The sequence below is a fragment of the Pyrgilauda ruficollis genome, unplaced genomic scaffold (genome assembly GCF_017590135.1).
Source record: "Pyrgilauda ruficollis isolate IOZ18807 unplaced genomic scaffold, ASM1759013v1 scaffold21, whole genome shotgun sequence".
Classification (NCBI taxonomy): domain Eukaryota; kingdom Metazoa; phylum Chordata; class Aves; order Passeriformes; family Passeridae; genus Pyrgilauda; species Pyrgilauda ruficollis.
In genome coordinates this window covers 5980985-6005717 of record NW_024520318.1, presented here as the reverse complement: position 1 = coordinate 6005717, position 24733 = coordinate 5980985, and the positions used below count along the sequence as shown (strand labels likewise).

The 24733-nt window shown below is 39.6% G+C and overlaps 1 protein-coding gene across 3 annotated transcripts in view; it reads left to right on the top strand.

Annotated features, from left to right (window-relative positions):
- Positions 1-24733, top strand: part of TBL1XR1 (TBL1X receptor 1) — a 108242-nt gene that overhangs the window by 58369 nt on the left and 25140 nt on the right. For 2 of the 3 annotated variants that reach the window (XR_005955175.1, XM_041467724.1), the window contains exon 3: positions 11371-11438. The exons of the other annotated variant lie outside the window; for it this stretch is intronic. The gene's annotated coding sequence lies outside the window, so the exon portion shown is untranslated. The remainder of the gene's footprint in view (positions 1-11370; positions 11439-24733) is intronic. 3 annotated transcript variants of the gene reach the window in all.

Genomic DNA, 24733 nt, shown 5'->3' with positions numbered 1-24733 from the left:
TAGAAGTGCTCTCAGTTTTCTTCATGACAAAATGAGCTATATTTGTTTTTCAATACTGTATTTGGTGGCGTATCTACAGTGAGCCTCTTCCCACCCCAGTGTTGCTATGCTGAACAGACAGACCAGTTCGCGTGACCTGAGGCAGAAAGTAACTTTTCAGTGTATTTTGAGTAGCTTTTCTAGCAGATTAAAGGAGCTGAAGTTCAAGTCCATGATCAGTTGACAGTGCTGGCTCATCCTTGTGCCTCTGCCTGCCTTCCATTCCCTGTACCCCAGGTGTGATCCAGAGGTTGTGTTCAGGAATAACCCTGGCTGCTTTTCCTGCTGTGGTGCACAGGGTCATTGGATTTTGCTCTTTTCCTAGCTGCAATTCAGGTGAAGAGCACGATGGCAAAGGATTTATTGTTCGTGTGGTTATATAACGGGATACTCAGTGACAATAATTTCAATTAATTAGGTTAAATTCAGCGGAAAGGCAGCTTCTGTGGCATCTTGGAGGGAGAATCCTCTTACCAGGAGATCCACCTTAGGCTGACTGTGGAGCCTGTGGTTTGTCTGGTGGAAATTCATTCCCTCAGCAGTGTCACGAAACCTGTGGGCAATATAATAGCAGTCTGAAAAAGTACTATTTACAAAAGGATTTGGCAGCAGAAGGGGTAAAGTGTGCATTGTTTGCTTGATTTTTTTTTTTCCCCTGTAATTTGAAGAAAATTTTGATGTGGATTTTTTGAGTGATCTGTATGAGGCACAACTTACTAGAAAACCACTTGTCTTCATCTCCATAACATACCCAAACCTCTAAATTCTATCCCTCTTTCTATTAAAAATTAAATGAAATCATAAAAAATGATGTCATATGTCTTTCCCTCGGTAAAGCAGATTTTGCCTAGAGTAAGTGGAACAAAAAAAAAGTTAAAAAAAAAGAGAAGAAAATAATGTTTTCTCACTGCTGACAGTGTTTGCGAGTTCTAATATGAGTGTTGCAATTAAAATGATCTGGAATAGGAGAAAAATCAGAAGATATGAACTAGGTCTTGACTTGGTGCTGGTTTTATATAAAGCAGGGGTGCTGTGAGGGTGGTTGTGGTGTTACAGCTGCAGAGGCAAAACAGCTTATTGATTGCTGGGCTCCAGTTTTTATTCATAACTATAAGACAGGTGGATTCCTACAGCTGTTGCTGGAGTGAAATTTGCTGATAATAGAGACTTTTACTTAGTTGGTCAAGCCCTCTTTAATCCTGAACATTTTTAAATTATCTCCTTAAGGTTTAAATATTTTTAGTGTATATAAAGAAAAAACCTGTCAGGGGATGGAGGAAACCACATTCATGTCCTCTTTCTTACCTTCTTGTTGAGTGCCTTGCAGCTTTTTTGCTTACAAGTGTGGCAGTTACTAGAAAACATAAAGTGTACAATGGATACAAAAATAGCCCACATGATGAAAGTGACTCTGGATCCCAGCTAGCTTTGTATTTATTTCTTTCAGATTCTGTTTCCTTTTCTTGATTTTTTTTCTTCTATTTTTTTAATAGTTATAGTTTTAGAGTGAATTTTAGGATAAAAAAAAAATTTAGGATATGGAAAACCACAGACTATCCTGTTCCCAGACAGCAAATTATGATCTTAATAACTCAGGATTCTCTTCACTCCCCTTGGATTTAAAGGTGAATTGGCAACGTGCAATATTAGTTACAGCTCCAATTGATTTCTTTGTACAAGTACTTTGGTATGCATAAATACATGAGAAATTAAACAGCTGGTAGAGGCCTCCTGGTTTTGTGTAAATCTTGAGGCTAGGAGGATTTTTTTTTTTAATTTAAGATTCAAAGAGCTATCTGTAGAAGGAAGTTCTGTAAACGGCGTTATTAGGAGTGTGCTCCTGCAAGCTGATGGGAAGTGGTGTGATTTTATACCAAGAGAAAAGCTGAGCAGCAGTGATTTCTGTGTTTCCCTTCAAGTCTGTCTTTCCAACATTTCTGAGTATTCCAACTTATTCTGCTGTACAAGTGTAAAAATGAATTATTATCCACTGAAACATGAATACAGGTCCCCTCTTGTTGATGGGATGGTGTTCCTTAGTCTTAAGTTTGTTTCAAGAGCTGTTTCTATGTAATTGTCTCAATTTCTGGTTTCTCTCTGTGGCAGGCATACCCGAAACAGAGTCCTGCTTCTCTCTCAGCAGAAGGCTTGAGGCAATTCAGTGTGTGTTTGCAGGGTTTCTCCTGCCAGCTTTCCATCTTCACTGAGCATCCTCTGCAGAATGCTCTTTTTTCTGCTCTTCTGCAGATAGTGTTGGGCATCTGGAGAGATAAAGGGAGGAGAACTGTTTTCAGGGCAAATCACAAAACCTAAACTAAAAGGAAACTCAGTGAAATAGGTGATATTCTTTAAAAATGTAACCTTCCTCTTCCAAAGTCCCCAGTTCATTCAAGTTTTGTGAGAAGAGTTTGGGGTTTTCTACTTTATTGGTGACTCTTCCATTTAAATCCAGTCTAAAGAAGGAGCAGTATGCTGTATTGCACCTCACAGTGCACTGCTGGTGGTACCAGCAATCAAAACTGATCTTTCTCTGGGAAATAATAAAATCAGATGCAGGAATTTCTTATTACCATCTCCTGGACACTCCTCCTAGCATCACTGTGTCCAGTGTCCCACCCAGCTTCACTCCAGTGTATTACTTAACTCTGCTTCTTATTTTCTTTTGCATACACTTCTAGATGGAAAAATGTTTGCACCAGCTTATGTGATGTAATAAAGGCTATTAAAATCCAACATGGCTTTTGTACATATAGTTGCCTGTAATGAAAGTTAGGTATTCATTTGGAAAGGCACACAATAGGGTATTGTAATTGAGCAGTGGCTGACATGTCGCTCAAACTTCAAAGTAGGTTGTACTATAAATATAGTCTCTTGTTTTGCAATTGACATTTTGCTAGTGGGTGGCTAATTTGAAAGGAAATAGACCAGTGATCTAATATTAATAACTAATTAATAGTTATGTGGATATTTTAAGTCTATTTTTCTGCTTATTTATAGGCATCTATTATTCATCTATGCTGTGTATCCTTCTTTGCGTATATGTTTAATTCTGAAACTTTTGCTTCAGTAACATTCAGGCTTTGCAATCAAAAGATTGATAGCAAAGTTGGTATGTTCTTCAAATCCACTTTTTGAGGATGGCAATTTCAAAGTAATAACACTTCAACCACTGAGGGAAGTCTCCCTCTTGAAGCAAGGCCTAAGAGGAAAGCCAGTGATGCATTGTCTACAACTCACCTGCATTTGTGAGTCCTGATCAGCATCACTCCCGTATGTATCCTCTGTTTAAAGTAGAATATAGAGCAGTTTTTAGGCTTCTATTGAAAGTGTGTAGCTCATAGACAAAATGAAGAGGAATAAAATAAGAAGGAGCATCTCACAGGCAGCTTGATCCTTTGGGATCAGAATAAAACATGCATTCAAGTGCTCATTTCTTCTCACAGCATGTGTGTTACTATACCAAAGAGATGTGATGTTTTTGTTTGCTCTGATGGGACAAACTTCAACATAGGGTTTTGTCTCTTCTACCTATTCCTCCTGTCTCCTGCTTTCTCTCTCGTACTCACATTCATCTGTAAATTAATAAGCATATGTGATACTTGTCTTTTTAATGAATTCTTAATTGAATTGATAATAAGACAGGAAGACTATGTGAGAGATTCATTGTACTTTGTATATGCCTGATAGTTTTAATCTGTTTTGTCACATAGCCCAACATTTTTAAATGCATTCCACCAAACTCCATAGAGCAGTGCTGTGTTATCTGGGCCTTGACTGTTAGCTGTGGAATTAGTGTGTGTTCTCTTTGCATCTCATCCCTCTTGTGTGAATAACTTTGCTGTGAGTGCTCAACTCACAGGGAACAAAAATTGTTTCCCTCTATCTCTAGAGTTTGCATTACTCATTTAGCTACTGTCCTAGGAGGTTTAAGCTGTGTCCTAGGAAGTGTTTCCTGTTGTTGGATTAAAACCCTGCTGCAGTTACCTGTGGAACTCACCTGTTGGTGGAAGCACCCATGCTCCCTTCAACCACACGCTGCATCTGCTGCATTCAGGTCTTCTCAGCATTTGTTGCAGGTGTGGGGAAGAGCCCATATTAGCAGCAGATGTGTAACAACAAGCAGATCAGTGTTCTGGTTTTTAATACCTGCAGAGGGTGGGTGGGGGTTGCAGCTGTTTGCTTGTTGCAGGGCATGGCATTGATGATAGAGGAAACATTGTGAGGAGCTTTTAGCTTCTGTGCCTTTCCAAAGGTGCTGAGCTCTTCTGTATTTGGTCTCCCCAAAGCTGTGTTCTGTGTTCCAGCATAGTTCAGAGTGTCATTGCTGTGAATCAAACCGCTGTGAACAGACAGATCCCTTGGAGCAAGCTTCCTCCTTCCATTCTCTTACAGACACCCAGAGATTGCAATTTCAAAGTGCTTTTGTTTGTTTGGGTTTTTGTTTGTTTTTGTTTGTTTGGGTTTTTTGAGGAGTGGAGGCAGTTTCTTTTTCCTGGCTCTTATGTACTTTGCTGCACAGAGGGCAGCTCTGATCAGAGAACCAATCCCAAAAATCCTGAGTCACAGATGTGGGAATCTTAGCTGGGGAGGTTGGTTCCAGGCATCACTTGGGATCCAGGCCATTTCAAGAAGTGCTTGAGGCTGTTGTCCATTGATAAAATGCAGCTGGCAGTGTTTGTCCAGCTCAAAGGACAGAGCTGACGCCGGTAATGCACTCATGGTGCTCAGGGTTGTGTGTGGGGCCAGATGAGGCACACAGAGTTTAAACTCTGCAGGACACATCAGCTTTGAATTCTCTGATTTCTGTAATTTCAGAGTCAGTTTGAAGCATGTTGGAAGTGACTGTCAGGGGGTTGTTTTGAAGTTTTTGTCCCTGTATATTTTTCTGACTCTTTTTTGTGTGACAGTTCATGTTTTTATTTTCAGTTCCCTGTGACTCAGGGAATCTTTTCTCTGTGTACATGCTTATTGCAGGCAGCATTTAATATACTCCTCTCGATCCTCATGTAATAATGTAACTCATCACATGGTGCAGTCTTAATCTGACAAGATTTATAGATGTTTTGTTATTCTCTAGCAATAAAAAAAACCCTCTTAATATTAAAAAAATGGCGAAAATGATCTTGTATTTCATGTGTTGACGTGGTGTTATGTTGTAGGTTGGATTTGATGATCTCAGAGGTCTCTTCCAACCTAAATGATTCAGTGTTTTCTCCTTTGTAAAAAGCATATCCGCAGCTGGGCAATCCTGCTTGCCCTTGTAATATTTACTTGCTAATCTTTTGTATTAAAAATAGTAAACCATGTTTGTCAAATAATATAGCAGGTCACAACACTTCAGGCATCTTAAAAATTACCTGTCAGTCCTGGTAGTGTCTGTCAGACACTGGAAATGTGAAGCAATGGTTCCTGTGTGAGGTTCTTGTGTCTTGAACTGCTTCTGATCTACCAATAAATTCAAGGAACTTCACATCTGGTTGTGAGCAGGAGCAATAGACAGTTCATGTGTTGGAAATAAGCAAGTGACGTTCATGAGGGACTCTCATACATACGTGAATTTTAAAGTATGGACTTTTTAATGGCTGGGATCCTTGTTTGGTTTGGATGTATAGACTTGGAATACAGTCTTCCATCTGAATGGATTTTTTACTGTTTTTGCTTTAGTTTCTCTTATGTTCCATAAGTTTCTTGCTAGTGCTGCTTTGGTGTTTATAGGTTTTGAGGTGGTGTTTTCCTACACAAACACACAATTTTCTGTGTAACACCACAAATAATTGTCCTTTCGCAAACATTTTTTCCCCCTCTCATATTATTAAAGGGCCATTGAGTCTGAAAATTAAGTAATGTAACTTCCCACAAACATGCATATTTTTCAGCGTAATTGGAAGATGTTTTGGATTACTGTCTTCAGGCCTGTGGAGCCAAGAACCCAATTATAGGCATGGTTAGAAGGTGATCGTGTGCATTAGTCAGATTATAACAAGATTCCAATAATGTAAAATTGCTGCACGACAAATTAGTTTGTATAGTTTTGACAGTTGTTGCCTTTAATAAACTAAATTATAAAGCAATACACAGCTGCAATGCTTGCGAAATTGAAGAAAAATTGACTCTTATTTCCCTGTCAAAATCTTTTCCACAGAGCAGGACCGTGGGCATGCGTAGGTGTGGTTTGAGTTGTTTAGTGGACTTTGTGAGTCCATCAGTCCCAAGGTGATTTTCTCTGTGAGTAGAGGAGAGACAGGCTACAAGAGCAACATTTAAGATTTTGTCAGGCTCCTTCTTTTTACTGTTAGTGCTGACAGATGCAGTCACAATCTTTTGTTAGGGCTGACACTTTTAAAGCTAAGATTTGGGGGGGTAACTGTAATTTATATATAAATGGTAACTAGATTAATGCTGCCTGCTTATTTTCACTACAAACCTGAGCTTAAGTCTCCTGGCAGAGTGCAGGAGCCATCGATGTGATGATAACTCCATGTACCAATGGAACTGGATCTCTGAAATCCAAGAACCTGTTGTTCCCTGGAGTAAGGTGTTACTACAACACTATAAAACAAAGCAAAATCTATGACATTCTAGCAATCAGGCTATTCAGTCAGTAGCTTTTTTACACTTTTCTGTCCTGAGCTGTGCTCCAGCTGCAGGTTTGGGAATCACTGTGGCTGCCAAGTGACATTTGTATCTATGCTGGTAATTCTCTATTTTGGTGATATGGATTTAATTAGATATGACATAATTATGATACAACCTGCTTTTGGTCCAGTTTAGCACCAAGTCCCGCTATTTTAACATGCATTTCCAAGCAAATTAAAGCCCAGTTTGAGGTATGTGCTCCATCCCAGCTACCTGGTATCTGTTCAAAAGGAAGGGAGACTCTGGCAGTACACGGTCACTGCCCTGCAGTTTGGAGCTTTCCTTTTCACATCCAAGAGCAGCAAGGGCAGACCTTATTTCTGAGTGCCCTTGGCTGCTGTCGCTTGCGGTGTTCCAGCTCTTGCACTTTTCTCCTGGGAGAACATGATGGCACTGACTTAATGGGGGTAAATGGGAAGATGAAGACTGCTCCTTTTCTGTGCGTGGTGAGGGTGAATCTCTGGTCATGAATTCAGAGGCAGGCACAAAGTACAGAGCAGCCTTCTGCTCTCGGAGTGCTGACAGTGATATTGGTTGATGGCGTTAAATAAAGCTGCTAGAGATTGTTTAGAGTGGCAAGGGAGAAAGGGGGGGAAAAAAGAGAAAAATCTATTTATTTACCAAATTCTAAAATGGTAAAATGGAGGATTTTCAGGAATGAGAACGATGACCAGCTTTACAGTGCTTTTGAGTGGCTTACATTTTGAAGGGTGATTTTTTTTTTTTTTTTGGGAAAAAGGACTGCAAGCTCCAGACATCATTTTTAATGAGTATGCGAAATACTGGCTGTAGTATTTGCAACACCAGTCATGAAACAGTACTATTGGAGGTAGTCTTTAAAAATTAAATACTTCTGCCTTCCAGTTTTGTAAAAATGATTCCTGTGTTTGATTTTTTCAATAAGCATATCCTTATAAAACTTAAATGCTTTTATCCAAATAGCATGCATTATGGTTAGGCCAAAGAATTGGAGTATCTGTCAAATGGAAAGAATGAGAATTTCAGCATCTTGTTTCCAAAATAGTTGTACACACTTCTTGCTTCCTTCATGTGCCCTTGGCAGTCAGTCAGCTATAAGACTTTTTGAGCCCCCTTGATGTGCTCTGGAAATATCCTCTGCACTTCGTAAATCGTTAAGAGGATGAATTATGGAAATGACAGTGGATAAGGAAGAGCAACAGAGATGCACATTCACTTGGGACATTGCCTTGAGGCTGGTGTCATTTGTTGGTTGGATGGTCTTTGAAATAGAGGCATTAGAGGGAATAAGTTGTAGCAAGCAGATCAAGTATCTCATTTATAGTCATACTCATCATACAGAAAGAAAACAACATCAAATATTATTAACAGGTGGTCTAGTGGGAAGGCAGCAGTCAACAATACTTCCTAAAAGTGGGTAATTCCTCTCTCCCTAATGGGCCACATTCAGTTTATAAAATGCACATCAGTATTTTTTATGACCACGTAGTTTATTTTTTTTGTCTTGTTTTCCCTAACTATGTATGGTTTAAAATCAAAACAAGCAAAACCGTAGTCAATCATTTAAAAAACAAAAGTTACTTGTTTGTTTGTTGAAAAAAAACTTTTGATTATTTTTACTTTTTTTTTAAATTTAAAAATTGAGACTTAAGTCCCAATCCAACAACAGTAGGGATTTCATTTAAAAGAAATGGAAGAGAAGAAAAATCAAAAAATTCTGTGGAAAAACCCCAGCAATGGAGTGGGTAAATGGGCTCCGTGCTGATCAAGGAGCACGCTCTAGTGGCAGGTTAATCCAGCATGGCCTTCTCGGTGCCCATCCTCCACCTTCACTGATATTAATCAGCTTCTTCGAGAAAGTGACATTTTCACAGAATGTTATTAAGTTTACCATTTCTGTTGCTCTCCAGTGCCAAAGCAAGTGTGATGTGTTTACATGTGGCATCATCACATGTATTGGTGGTAGTGAGATGAAATTCCTGCTCTCTAATTAATTTTGCAGTGGGGAAGTTATGTCTATTTTTGCAGATGGTTTTTAAATGCATAGATATTTTAAGCTGCAGAGGGGAAGATTTCATGCTCACGATGCACAAATTCTTATGGAGTGTGAGCATTTTAGTAACAGACACAGTTGTTAAGCTTGCCTGTTAGCATCACGTAAAATGTTGGGTTCTCAAGCCCTGCACATTTTTGCAGTGTTTTCTGTTCTAGTCCTCTCCCTGAGGCTGGAAAATTTTTTTACTCCTTCCTCTCTTGTTCAACATTTTTTTTCTTTAATGAGACTGTAGGTTTACAGTTTGATTCTCTTCAGGTTTCTGAAATACATGTAGATAGGCATCTCATAAGAAAAATAAAATAATAAGTAACTATGAAGCAATCCACAGCTGAAGAATAGATATATATATATAGTAAGGGAATTTGTGCCATGTGATTGTAGGTGAGCACCCTGAGATGGGCTTCATTTCAACATATCACTTGGTAGAAATATAATTAAATGTGAAGTTTTTATCCTACATCCTTCACTGCATGTGAAGGGGTTTTTGCCACAAATTCTATTCACATCACTAACATTAAATAAATAAATAGTCTTTAAGTAATGTGTCTCTGCAGCACATGCAATAATTTTTACTCTTATTTATTAATTTGAAACACATGAAAAATATAATTTGAAGGGATCTCTGATGGTGGTGTTACGAGCTGCAAGTGCCTGCAGAAGTAGCTGACTATCAGGATCCCTCTGAAAAATGACTTTTGTTGCTTAGTCATTGCTAAAAGCCCTGTTTAGTTAGGCCACGTATTTAATTGTTGCTGTTCCCTCAGCCCTCTCCATGGCATGGCTGAGGGAACGGAGCAGGTTTCTGCTGTTGTAGGGAGGTTCACGCAATGGTGAATTTCTGTGTTCAGTGTGTTTTGTGTTTTCTGTGTGTGCTCTGCGGGGAACTGTGGAGAGGAAAGGAATTCCTCTTAAAGCAGCTCCTCTTGAGGGTGTGGTGGTTCTCTGCTCTCCTGTAGGGCCTCCGGGTTTTTTCTCTTGTTTGGCCTCATTTTGGGGGTAATTCCAGTTATTTACTTGAGCAGAGTTTGTTCCAAATGAATGAAAAATCCTTAATGTAAACATAAAGTGTACAAGGTTCAAAGCATAAAAGTTGAAACTTACTGCTCTGTCTTGTTTGTTCAACCAGCAGGATCAACATCCCCTTTTAATGACCTTTTGCACTTGGAGTTAAAATTTTATGAGCTTTTTAAACTTTGCTTCTGATTGTTTTTTCCAAATCAAATTTTAGCAATGCAGTTGGCATGTACAGTTAGGTTTGTAGAAATGATCAAAGCAGTACATAATAGCCTAGCAGGGAATTAAAATTACATTAATGCAGGGTCAGGACCTTTTCACTTAGTTCTTGTGAACTACTGTCAGTGTTGAAGGAGGACCAGGACATTTTTCCAGTCCAGGGTGGTGCTATCATGCTTTTGGAGATTTTTGTCCATTTGGCTGTTGGAGGCTTTTCAGGAGGGAAAGAGGTGACATTTACTTTATTCTCTTGGGAATTAACACATGGAAAATTATTACTGACCAAAATACCCTGTGGCTCCCCAATCAAAAGAGGGAAAAAAAATTCAAGTCTTATCGAGCTTAGCAACAGACTAAATAGCAGAGGGTTTCTTAGAGGTCACTGGTTGCTTTTAGGATGATGGAAAGTCTGAAATGCTAAGTCCTGTTTAAGGCATGTGTTGCCTTCCTTAGTTTTAATCCTAGTATTAAGGGGATGCTTTGGAAGTTTTAGTGTTATTTGTAATGTATTTTGTGAGCCTTTGTAGCTGGAGTTTAGTACTTAGAAACTTGTTTGTTCCTTTCCAGATCCTCTTCCAGAGGGCAGAGTTGGCTGTTTCACTATTGAGTGCATCCTGCTTCAAACACCATTTTTTTGACATGTGGATTCTTTTCTTGTGGTGCCCAGACAGTGTTCCTTTGCTTCTGCTTTCAAATCTTCTCCTTAATCCCTTAGTTTACATAAGATCACTTTCTAATGATTTAATCTGTAATGAATATTGGTGGTAGGACACCGTGGTACATGAATACAGGATCAGAAATTATTCTGATCGCAGGTGCACAATGTTTAAATTTTGAAGTCGCCTGTAGAAATTAACTTCATGAGGATATTTTAAGGATTGTTCATATAACTGGCTCTTTATAATTTGTTGGTGTGAAATTCAGCTCCTGAATGGTCACTTTTGAAAACACAGGATGTTTTGATCATGGCCTTGTGTTTCCTGGTTTTTATTTTCCTATTGAATCATTTTATTTGTATTGGTTAACACTGCAATATCTATTGCATCAATACTTACCCCTTTGTAAACTTTTTCTGGAGTCTCATAAAGTTCCCCTTTGTCAATGTGGACAGACAAAAAGAACAGAAATTCCTTTGAAGCTAATGTGCTGTTCTGTGGTGGTGATCTGCTTTCATCTAAAAGAGTGAGAAGAGGATAGAGGTGAAACTGTGACTAATTTGTTTTTTAAATAAATTCCATGTAAATAATTAAGGTCTCTAATTTTTGTTTGTTTATTTTCTTAACTAAGCATATATTGTTATCAGTAGGAAACTGAATGTTGTTTTAATTCTTTCAGTAAAAAGACTGGTAGAAAAATAGCTTTTATCCTTTTTACATTCTTTAAAATAAATATTGATAGAAACTATCATAATATGGTTTGTGTTACAGGTGGTGTAATACCAAGGGCTGTACTGCTGCCACATCACAATTTTGTGGGGTTTCAGAGAGTAGTTCTGGTAAGGACACTCAATGATTTATCTATTTATTTGTCATAAAAGTGGACTGTAGTTTGGTGCAATTTAGTATTACGTGCATTTACAGTATTTGTTAGGTATCAGTTTCTGCAGTTCACTGAATCCTTACATTGTGTTCTTTTATTCTTTAACAGCTCCTTTTGGAGCTGTTAGTGTCTCATGTGTAAATCCATATTCATTTTGTTGAGAGTTATGATTTAACACATCAATTCACAGTATGGAAATAATAATAAATAGATCTTTTGTCAAAACACATTGTAAAAACTGTATTGTCTCCTTGAAGTGTGGAGTCACTATTGCCTTGGTGTGTATCAGTTCTTAAAAAAGGGTGTAAAATTACTGTATTTTGATTATAGTATGTTTTTTTTCAAGTGCTAAAGTCTTGTCTTCCCAAAGGAAAATAAGTGTGTGGTTCAGAGGGTAAATATTCAGACTGTGTGCTGTTATTAGTGTCTTCTTAAATGTGATGTGCAGTCATGATTTTGCAGTTATTTTCTTTAAATGTATGTAACTGCAATCCCTGTATAATTTCTTTTGATTTTGGGAACTTTCCTTAAATATATTTTCTTATCTCTTCTCCATGGCTAGAGTTACAGGGGAGATGAGATTACCTATACTTACTCTTAGAAAGGGAAAATTCCTTGTGCACCAGGCCATCAGCAGCCATGCTCAAGTATTGTGCAAGAGCACAGTGGAGTGTTTGTTCTTTCAGCAGGAGATAACTGAGACCACATTTGTATCTGCAGAATTTTTAATATATACCATAATTTAACAAATGTCTTGTGGGTGTAGCAGATGTCTTTTCTTTCCCCTGCACCCCCTCTTGTTTTTTTTTTTTTTTTTTTTTTTTTTTCTAATTTTCAATCCCTTAAAATTTTTGGCAGTCTCTCTTATGTGTGCTGTCTTAGGTCATTAGAGTGCCCTCCAACACAGAGGGAATTTGTTTTAACAAACCTTACCTTGCAAGTAGACCCCCACAAGGTAGAGAAGGATATTTCTGGTGTTCCTTGTGGCCTCGCAGGGTAGTGTGGTACTGGCTCTGCTCCAGCACATCACTTGAGCACTTGAAGGCAGTGAGGCTGGAGTATGTTTAAATATTCTTCTGGATTGATCTGTATCCATGTGTACCTTCTAAAAACAAGATGGGGTCCACAAGAACTTCTCAGTAGGGTTTTCTGGTCAAGCTAAGAAACAGATAAGGTATTGGAGATATTGAGGAGAGAGAGGGGTGTCCTTGCTTGAGAAGTTTCTGGACTGATAAATGAAGGAAGCAAAAGGTGTTGGAAGTTGTGAGTGAATAAAGTATGAAGCCATTTTCCTTTCTGCCATGGCATTAGGTTGGTTTAGCTAAAATAATTGGGCATGGCACTACTCACACTGTGTGAATTCCAGTCCTGTAAGTCCATAATGCCTCAAGCATGGACCACTCATGCATGTAGGCTTACTTTAGGGTTTCTAAGTCTTGGAGTGGCATAAAATGGGCTTTCAGATTTACAGGAGAGGAATGGCTTTGGGAAGGTTTGAGTAGCATCACTCAAGAATGTTAAATGGCAATTCTGCAAAGTAAAAACATCATAGCTTTATAAATATTGTAAGAAATGAAAGATGGTGGGAGCTCTTTGGAGTCTGAGAAATACTGAAAATTTTTCAAAATGTTGTGAGCAATTTGTGCAGTACCTATTAAAGTATAATGTCATCTGGAGAAGTCATGGGCTTCTTCATCTCTATCATCTCTTTATTTTCAAATAATGCTCCCATTACTGGAAGTGGGTGAGCAGAATTTTATGTGCATAGAATCTGTTTGAGGCAAAGTAAAGGTAACCAAAGATGGTGAGTTTCTTTTTGTGAAAAGCCATCCTATCTAATTTGTTTGACACTGAACTAGCAGAAGTAGTTACTGTGATTGGTTAATTCTGCAGAAAGCAGAGCAGAGGTCACTTGTGGGACAAGCTGCAGACCATTTCAGTGCAGCTGCCTGTGTAATAGTGGCCTGCAGTTACAAGACAGGGTGTATTTCCATCTCTGCTAATGTTTTGGCTTGACTCAGCAAAACTGGTTTTTCTACACAAAGCTGTGGTTGTGTTTCCAACTGCATCAGTGGAGGAGCATTTTAATTCAGAATAGCACCTTCTGCTGGAGGGGGGTCCTTATCGGACAGATGAGGTATTGTCAGGTTTTGAATAGTTTGCTTCAAAGGGGATTAATTAAAAAATTAGTGAGAACAGATGTCTGATGTTGGCCTGAACAGTCAGAAAGAAGAGGAAATGTCCTGGGTTTGAACTTTTTATCTTAATTGGATCCCTTGTGACTCTCAGCCCATTTGATAAGAGTTTATTCAGTAGACTCTCCTGCTTCTACTGTACAAAGCCAACAGCTTTAAATTTTAAGGTTTTTATGTACGGGTTAGGCACTCAGGCAAGTTTCTGCATACAGCTTGGGAGGATGATTCTTTCACAAAACAAAAACTTTATATACCACAGGCTGCTTTAGTATAGCTGTTTTATATCCTGTATGCTATACAGAAAAGCAAAATAGTGTTCTTTTAAACTACTTTTAAATGTATTTTTGAATGTCATTATATATTCTTGTACAGGTGTGTTCAGGCTCCTGTTACCAGTTAGACCTTCTGTAGAGTGCCAAATTAGCAAGAGGAGCATTTGGTGTGCTGCTTTAATCTTCTAAGATCAACAATTCAATTACTTCTAGAGATGCAGGTGACTTTGCAATGTGTAGGAGCTGTCTGGGGCTGTGTTATGGCAGGCACAATCATCCCATCTCTGGGAATTTTTCCTTTACAGTAGTATAAATATGCCTTTAGACTTAAGCACTGATGAATTATCAGAACTTGGCATTTATTCAAAGTTGTCCTTAGTGTGGGATAATTTGAGTTAGGCAAAATATCCCAATTTCTACAGGCAAGGAAAGAAGCTTGTTTTTGTTTTTCAGGGCTTTCTGTGAAAGAAAAGACTTGTCCTGATGATTCAGATATTGGAACTGTTCCCAGTTAAAAAAAAGGTATATTGCAGGGTATGGGAAGTCTGGTCAAGGAGGCTGATGGCACTGACAGTGTTGTGTGCCTCTTCCATGTATTAGAGGCATATCACTTCAGCATACATGCTATTCTTAATGTTCTGTCAAAAGACCCCGGTACAGCTTCATTTTGAGGAAAAAAAAAGCAGATGCTGAAGGCAGAAGGGGGATCAGCTTAATGTCTAGGCAGCTTTTGGAGGCACGAGTGAGTTTTTCATCAAATATATATATGCTTGAAGGGAAAAATCAATACAACTTCTTATTGAACTTTGGGTATAGCTAATATAGATGGAGATGTCTCTGCCAAAATACACAGCACTAATACCTAGACAGTCCAGGTTTTGCTCATGAAAACCTCCACAGTCAGATTTGAGTATTGCACAGAGTAGGATGTAGGGATGGAGAGATGCAGTGTCTGCACTGAGGGTGGTTCCCGTAGCAGAAACTGAAAATTGTATAAATTAAGGGAAGAGATACTTGCGGGCTTGGAAAACAATCTGTCCCTTGTTGCAGAGTTCCTGGGGCTGAGGTGTTTTTGTCAGAGCTGCCTGTGTGCCCACCAGGGTCTCTTGTGTCCAGTCCCACAGTGAGCCTGGACCGAGGGTCACTGCACCGCCCCTCTCGTCCCTTGGTTGTCACCTCACTGCCTCCTGAGCCCTGAAAGGACCATGATGACAGAATGGTGGCCCAAGAATAATGCCCAGTCTTTGATTTTGTAAAAGTAAAGCAGCACTCTGCCCTAGTGACTGACCCCTGTGGTCCCGACCCCACCTCTGGCCACCTTTTCCAGGCTGTCTCAGGAACACACTCTTCCCTCCCTCCTGCCTTGGCAGCTCTGAGATGTTGCTGGGGTTGCTGTTGCTTTATTCCTCTATTACTTCATGATAGATCACACCAGTATTGCAGATTGACATACAGAGCAGTGAAAAAAGAAATGGGAATTTTTTTACATTGGTCTCACATTGCTGGTATTTTCAGTTGCAGATGGAAAATAGGATGAGGACAGTGACGATGCTGTGTCACTGCCTAGGACAATGAATCAGGGCTGTCTGCAGCTGCAGTCACTCCTGTTCCTCAGTGGCCATGCCCAGTGTCTGTAGCAGGGCTGAGATCATGGGTATTCCTTCCCTAATATTTAATTTAAGTTTAACAAGTAAGAAGAGCTCTGCCTCTTTGAATACCACAAATAATGTTTGTCAGACAGTGCTTGTTCCTTAATTTCTTTCATCGCTTTTGAGAGATGGGTCTTGGTAGGAAGTAGACACAAAAGGCAAGAACTTCACATCCTGTTCTTTAGAAATAATTCCAATATGGCATCTAAGTGATCTAGGTGCTTCTGGAAAATTTAGCTGCCTAACTTCAAAGTTCACCTGAAATTAAAATTTGAGGTGCCAAAGTGAATACAGTTGGTTTCTGATCCACTTCGTAGACCCTTTTTCTGAAATAAATTTGTAAGTGTTAAATTCATTTTAATTAATGCATCTTTTTTTTTTAATGAGCAACATCTGATTTAATATTTTTTCTGCTAATTGGTCTTTAATGATTGAACAAAACCCTAGGTGAAGATGGTTTTGTACTGCCCTTTTGCACCTGATGTTGTTTACTGATTTCTGTCATTTGTCCTCATTGATTATTCCTGAACAAAAATGTGCTGTAGTTCTCAGATGGCTCCTTAAAGGCTCAGAGCTGTGGTTTGCACTTTTTCATACTCGTGTTGCTTTTGGTTTTATTTCAGAATAAGATGGTGTTGTAGGTGGTATTGGTGTAGTGGTATGAGGAAAGGAGGCTTTTTTTGCAGATTAGAAACCAGTAGGGCAGGGATAGTGCAGGAGTGTGGGAGTAGACGTGGCTCTTGGAGGTTCACACGTATTCTGGTTTGGCATTCATGTGACCAGTTGCAGAAACACGTTATCTGGGACTTTTGGTTTGGCAAAAAGTGGGGGGTTTCCACTTTTTTCAAGGTCCTGTACTCATAAAGGTTGTTTACCTGCAGATTCCCACAGGCTCGTTTCAGACTGCTCTGGTGAACAGAGGTGGATGTGAAACTGCTTGGGCAAAGCAGAGTTGAGTTTTTAATGTGAGGGTAAACTTTCTTAAGCTTTCTTTAGAACTCCATTCATGCATAATGCTGCAGTCAGTTGTGAGTTACACGTCTTTAAATCTCTTGAGGTGAACATATTGGGGATAGAAGAACTTGTCATTTTACATTTAATTTATTCCAGGCTTTAGGATATGTTTCATGGCTGTGGAAAAGTTTGAATACTAAATATGATGAATGTTAGCCTATATTTTCGATACCAAATTTTTAGATTTTTAGCATGTTTAATATCTGGGTAAATGGAGAAAAGCTTGTTTCAAGTGCAGTGTATTTCTGCTATTAATGTTCACAAGTACCAATCTACCTGTATGCCATTAATCCACAACTCATGAGTAATACTGACCTTGTCCTAAGATGTCAGTGATATTTAAGGTTTTTTTAATTAAAAAAATCCACAACAAACCCCAGCATTGTTAGTATGACTAATTAATTGTTTTCCCTGTCCAAAGGGCACCCTCTTCTTTTTGTTCATCCCAAATTTAAAAATAGATTAAGAAATCTGGCCTCCTCTTCAGTAAGTAGTAGGTTCTGATGTAGTTGCTCTTCAGCTGATTCTGTGATTAATGGCCACTAAAGCTGGAAATTATCTTTCCTTGTTAACAGTTCATATTTTCTTGACTTGAAATTTCAATAAATTGTAACTAAGGGATCTTCTCTACGTCCTGTGGGGTTGTTAGGTTGGATTTTTTTCCTTTTTCACCCCATTATAGTATTCCCTCACAGGGGTTTTGTGTTTCATCCTTAATTTTTCAGAAACCCGGGACTCAGAGCTGTTACTGTTCAACAAGACATCTGCCTCAGGAAAAGAATTGGCAGCTTTTATGCATCACAAAGGAATTTCAGAAAAATTATTTATTCCCAAATTAGATTCTGCCAGAGTACATAATTCCAAAACTTCTTTTCTCATGGGAAAGGCATAAAAGCCTAGGCTTAACTATGGGGAAATAAGCTGGGTTTATTTGCGTTTAGAATGGATCAAAGCCTCTTCAAGACCTGTTCTGTGCACTGAGCACCTCGTTACTGCCTCTCTCTTTTTCACATGTTTATATCCTCAACACTGCTGAAGCTGTGCTGTGCCTGATAATCCCTGATGTTTTCTAAAATAATGTAGGGGTCAGGAAAGATGCTCATGTACATACAGAGCATCCTTTCACTCCAGGAAATGCTTCTCCTGCTCCATTTACGTTGTCAGTATTATTTATGGAGTAGTTCTGTCAACTTCTTACACTGAAAATAATACCTGCCCAAATAACTTTGTGGGTGCTTAAAAAGCTGAGAGGAGTGTTCAGGCTCAGACCTGAGGGGCAGGGTGAATGAGGGAGTGGATCCTTTGTTGGGCAAGGTCATGTTCATGGAGCTGTCTGTGCCCAGACTGATGCGCAGTTTTAATTTGTTTGTTCACTAGGGAAGAGGAACCAGTCCCCAAAGACCTGCAGAAATTTAATGCAGTTACCCAAGTAATGATATCAACCTTAATAAAACCTAAAAATACAATGTTTTGGGAAAAAAAGCTTATTCCAGCACCATCAGGCAGAAGTGGCCACCAATGAGTGTTTCCAAACAGAATTCACTGCTCTCAGTGAATTCACTGCTCTGAGTGTTTCCAGCAGAATTCACTGCTCTCAGAACTGCTGGGCAAGGGCTGCTTGGATCCCTGCAGCCTCAGCCTTGCAAGTCCCCAGTCACACCACAGAGCACAATTTGGAGTCTTTCTATTTTGCTGCTGGTTGTGCAAAAATTCTAGGTGTGCAGTCTGAAATGGACCTGAGCAAGGAGGTGCCCAGCTAACACGCTGTGCTGAGCTGTAGCAGCAGCTTGGGGCAGAGGGGAGGTGCTGGCTGGCTCTGCAGACCTGCTCTGCTCCCAGTTTCTGCACCTGTTCAGGTGCTGGGAGCTCAGAGCTGTGCTTGGTTACTCTGTGCAGGTGTCACTCTGAATCACCTCGAATTCTTGTTGTTATGGCAACATTAAAAAACTGCCTTATCAGGAGTGAGGGAACCCATGCTGGTAAATACACTGAAGTGCGTCAGACAAAGGCCTTTCTCCTGCAGGCTGTTCAGGACATGACTCAGGGCACCAGGCTAAACAAACAAGGACAAGTAAAGGGAACAGGGTTTACTTGGACTAGAAAACACTGTTGTTGATAAACTGAATTTTTTTCTTTCAATCAGCAGAATTTATTTGTGCAAAATGTTAGCAACTTTTGTCATTGTGTCATAATGGAAAAGTAATGAAAGAAGGACGTGGAAAAAGGAGTGATTGAAGGAGGCACAGATGAATGCTCTGGAGAGATGGGATTAGGAGTGCAGAGTATGTGTAGGCAGTGCATGGTGAGGAGGTGAAAACCAGGGCAAATGTGTGGCCACAGGCTTGAGATTGGATGTCAGATCGAGAGATGAAAGCTGGAAGATGGATCACCAGCTCGGGAAAGATAGCAAGGGCAGTGGGCAGGAGCTGCAAAAGGGTGACACTGCATGAAAAGGGAAGAGGAGCCCATACAGCCATATGGAAAAACCCCAGTCAAGATAGGGCTGCTGTTGTAGGAGTGCAGAAATACCTTCCCACAGCTGCTTCTGGGAGCTACATCTGCTGTTTTATTACCAGCAGGTAGCAATGTAAATATTTTAATCATAACAAATAGAATCCATGCCAGGCTATACAATCACTAATCACCATTCCACAGTAAGATTTACAGAACACACAAAACTCCCCCAAAAAACCACAGACAGCTGAGAACTGACTAATTATGAAAGTCTGCTCAAACTGCAGTAGTTTTCCATGGAGAAATAAGTGGCATTAGCTGGAGAATGAGTCTTGTTTTTGTAAGCCATGAGCATCCAGCAGCAGCCTAGTGAAAAACTGTGTCACTGTTAGTGCACCAGTATCCATCAGCTCAAGCAATTGATGTAGATGTAATCACTGTCTCTAATAGAAATAAAGTCAGGGTAATGGAACATTGTCACAGGATCAATGTCTCCTGTTTTGAAAATAAACCCCCTCAGCTTTGCTTTTGCATTTATGTACCAGCAGGCGACCACATCATTCAATTCAATTGACACAGTCCCTTAGAGCCCTGAATGATCTATTGTGGGAACATCAGGAAGAACATATTGGAAAAAATGGAATAGTCCTGATCAGACTTACAGGCCGTGTTATTTAGTGGGTTTTCCAGCAGTGAAAATGAGAATAAATCAAGTGAGAGCAGAAACTTAGCACGGTATGGAGATTTTTAACCCCGTTTAGCTGTTAATTTTTACAGATTCTTGATCAAAAAGATTGAACCACAGGAGTTGTGTTTATTTTCAGTGGTGGTGTTCACAAATAGAAAATCACTTTTGGACCTTGCCCCTCCCCTCCTTAGTCTCAGCAGAAGCCCTTGATGGGGCTCATTTTGACTGACTCAAGGGCTCTTCTCAATCTGTTATTTTCTCAGAATTTTTTACACAGTTTGATCCAAGTGAGGTTTAATGGGTGTGCTCCCACATTCATCCATAATTAATTTCTTGCAAAGGCTTTAATGCGGCACAGGAGATCAGCAGCCATATAGTTGCATGCTTAACACCAGGTGCATGCCAAAAAGGCATATAGAGGAATTTAAACAACGTTGCAGAAAAGGCTTTTTCCAGTTTTCACCTATCTTGGACTTGATTCCAGCAGCTGTTCTGTGTCTAGATCCAGGCAGCATTAGCAGGCAGCTATTTTAGCACTTAGTAAAGCCATTGAACAATTTCACAAAGCCTGCTTGAGACAGGGTCTAAAAGTTTGATTGCAGAAGTCTGTCTTTATTGGAATTAGGTATTCTTGAAGGACTGTAACTGTCTAAAGGGACATCCTTCTAATGGGCTAAGAATGGAAGCTGCAGAGCTTGTTTGATGTTACCACTGTTCCTGAGATGCCCCTCTAATAAGGTGATTTTCCCTTTGTGAGGGACAGATGGACAGATGTCTCTCCCTGGAGGAATGCCCAGCATTTGTCTGGTGCTTCCCTCTCCGTTACAGAGATATATTTAGCACACAGAGCCTAGAATTTGGACCTTGCAGGTCATCTTGAAGTAATCCATGCTGGCCAAACCTACACCAGTGCTCCCTCAGATGATTCTGCTAATTCTGGTCATCAGTCAGGACCAATCACTTCCTAATCAGTTTTACAGATGCCATATTTGCAGTTTTGCTGCCATAATCATCTGTCCAACTTGTGTGTGGGTAGGACAGTCTAACCCTGAAGGTCATCCCGTCAAGCCACAGGTTCTTTCTTTTTAAAAATACCTTTGGTCTGGATTAGGCAATTGATCCAGGAGCATTTCATAATGTTTAGCTATATTTCCTGGTGTGTTATGATAATTATTCAAGTATTGAAAGAGGGTGGTGGTTTAATCTTTGAACGACTATATCTGGACCGTTTTCACTTAATCCTAGTTTGTCTCCATCAGGGAGCCTGAGCTCTGTAATTAAAAATCCTTCACTAAACAAGATGTTTGGGCTTAGGATCTTAAGGGAGTCAGGGAGGGATGGCTTTCATGAAGTAATCAAAAATGAGGCAGGACTCAGTGCTGGAGGTTTTACTGCATGTTCTGAGCAGCTGAGTTTGGCTTTTAAGTTATAAAGGAACATATTTGCATCTGCAGAAGGATGTATCAGGACTAGCTCCATTTCAGCAAGGTTGTGATTGTCATGCAGGAGAGTTGTGCCTTTAAAGAGATGTCACAGAATCACAGAATGATTGGCGTTAGAAGGGACCTCTGGAGATCCTTTAGTCCATCTGTGTCTACTTTCATTGTTACCCAGAGAGTTGAAAAGTCTTTAAAATACTGATAAACAATATGACTTTATTATTCTGATACAGGAAATAACGAGAATCTTCCCCAAACATCATTTCTTTTGGCGATGCATTGTAATAACAAAAAGAAAAAAAGGTTTAAGAACCTAAAATGTTGAATAAAGTGTCAATACCAGAAATATCCCTGCATCTTTGGTCAGCCTAGGGATTTACAAAATGTGGCTGCCAAGAATCACTGCAAGATGCCCTATAGCTGTCCAGGAAGATGTATTTTCAACTCCAGAAAGCACAGAAGTTTGCAGCTGTGTAGCCATAGCTGTGGAAACACAACACTGGATATGCTGTCGCCTGTGTCTGTGCTGTCACATCCGGAATTCCAGCCTCCTGGGTCACACAGCAGGGGACTTTGGGGAGGAGATTCGGAGTTCAGTAATTAAATACTACTTTGCTCTAGGCAAAATCAACAAATGGGCTTCATCTGCAGCATATTTTGTAACTGTACTCAGGACTGGGCTGCATTTTTTAGATAAGTAGACAGTAACTTACTTTTAGCCAAGGTTCTGGATGGTTTTGTGTTTTGTTGTGGGTTTTGTTTGGTTTTTATTTTTTTCCTTCTCTTCCTTTTCAGGGTTGTAATTCTTTTTCTTCAGAAGATTTCAGACTGGCTTTGTCATCTTGTATTCTTCATACTCTCAAATTGGCATGGAAAGGCAGAGACTGTTGCCATAAATTAGGTCACTAAAGCTGAAGTACAGAATACAAATATTTATTGCCTGAGCTAAGGAAGGCAATTCAGATGAGGAAAGGAAAAGTTATTTTTTTTTAGTGTTCAGAAATTAAGCTGTATTCCTGAGGTTAAAAGCAAACCAATAAAGTTAAATAATGAACATGAGAAGCATCTCTTGGTTTAAATTACTAGAAGGAAAACTAGCAAAGCCTGATGATATGAGAAATCAGTAAGAAGGTTCCTAAGATAGAATTACAGATAATTTTTGTGCAAGTGCACATCTGACATATTATTAAATCTTAAACAAAAGGGCATTTAGCTAATAGCAATTTAGAGGCACAGGTAAAAATGCAGAAAATGAGAGCACTATTTTGAGATATTACAGAAAACACTTGGGCATTTAACTTGAAAAAATGTTTTTCTTTTCATTCAGAATGTTAGAATTCCTAACTGCAGATCATCAGGTAGTAGGAAAACTTTCCTAAGGGTTCAATTGCACTGTGCCCAACACAATATTGGCTGCCATCACTCAAGTGAAGATATGAAAGAGCAAATAGGAGTCTTTGGAGCAAGTAGTTGGTACACTTGAAGAAAAGTCAACCTTTTCTTTCCTTTTTACAGTGTGATAAAATGTTCATTTTGATTGAAATTGGTGTTTAATAAATTCTTACGCAGAATGATGTACAACACGAGTCATAGACTGCATGCTTGATGTAAAGGAACCGCTAATTAATTGTATGAGTTTTCCTTTATAAAGCATTTCTAAAGGGCTATGCAGAACTCTTCTTTGGATATAAACTTAGGAATTTCCTCAGCCATTGGGGATGGAACCACCATGTCTTGGGGAAGAGCATTTGGAAAAAGCTTTAGTAGAACAGCAGTCTCAAGGAATGGTGTTTTGTGGTTTAAATCTCCAGTTCTGTAACCTGTGGTGGCTTTGGCATCTGAATGAATTCCTGCTGAAACCTCACACCTCCAGGAATTTGGTCTGAGTGGCTGGATTGAAACTGCACCCTTTGCACTTTTTATTTTAACCATCATGGCCATTAAAACCAAGAAATACTCTTAAGCAACAATTGATAAAATGTCTATGTGCACATGTGCTAGCAAAATACTTGTCTGGATTTCTTGCAAAAGAGGAGGGAAAAAAAAGCTCTAATGGCAATATTTCTGTTGTAGGGCTATTATTGTTTCTGTAGCCAGAGTTCTGTTTTCCATGGATAAATGTGTGTTTATGTCTGAACATTAAGCATTCATCAGAGCTACCCAGAGCATTAGCTGCTCCCTTTAACATATCATATTTGGTATCAAACTAATGATTGGTATGTTTTAATGATTGGTATGTTTTATTATTCACAGCAACCTGTCAGGTTTTCCTGTTACCCTACCTATTGGGAATGTTGGATCCCACCTACAACTGCAGAAATATCACTTTCTTAGGCTGTTATTTGATGATACAATAACTCTAATTGTAGTGTAACTCCAGTATACATTATCAAATGGTGATTAAGAGATACCCAGTAATAATCTGATGTATAAACTTTCTCTGGCAGTTCGGGTTTGTCTGAAAAAACCCCTAAACAGCCAAAAAACCTATTAGGCCAGGAGCCATATCGGGTGGCATCTGTTCTCCAGCACTGGGCATGAGCCTGGACAAGGAGTACAAAGCTAGCACAAACATGTGGAGTGGAATAATGATTTGTCAGAAGCACAGCCAGGTTTGCACCACTGGGCACTGATTAGACCTGGTGTTGGTGAGAGTGGAATTCTATCTCCTTTTTAATGGATTTTAGTTGTAAATTTTGTCCCAGGTATGAAGTGTGTGAATGGTACACGAGGGACAGAGGCGCTGGGGTGGGACCTGCCCCATCTGCCTTGGGCACAGAAACACAGACACACTTCTGCCAGGCTGGGAGCAAAGCCAGAGCTGGTGTTGTCTCTGGGATAAGAAACCTAGTTTCCTTTGGAAAAAGTAGCTTCCAAATGAATTTTTTGTGTGATTCCTGGCATGGAATGAGCGGGTCAGTTTGTCTAAAGCACAGGTGTGTGTCTTGTCTGCTTCTGACCTGTCACGGAGTAAATCTCAAGGCTAGCATCTCTATAGACAGTTGGCTTTTATGGCTGATATGTGTTATGCCTGATAAATTTTGGGACTTCAGGGACTTTCTGTAGCAGTCTTAAAAATTACCTGAGATATCTGGATGTTGTGCTGATTCTAACTGAGCAGTGGTGTTACAAACTACAGGCCCATCCTCTGGGAAGGGAAATAAAATCTGGGAAGAGGCCTGCTGAAATGGACTTGCTTTTGAGCAGGGAATATCGACCCTGGTGTGGTCCCATGAGCAATTTGAGCATTGTTCATAAGCTCTCATGCCCATCATTTTTTTACCTGTCATGGGGTATTTTATTTATTTAATCCTGGTTTTACCAGTGAGGAATCAACTTCACATGTGCTGTGCCTGCTCCAGGGTGCAAAACAAAAGTAGAGGCAAGTGGGAGAGATTTCCTTTAAAAGCATAATTGGATCTAAAACAGCAGTGTGGGTGCATCATACTTTACCATGTAATTCCTCAGAATGTTTTGAGGAAGACCTGAAATGTTTCTAAGGGCAAGAAAGAAAAAGGTCCTTAAGGATCTCATTACATT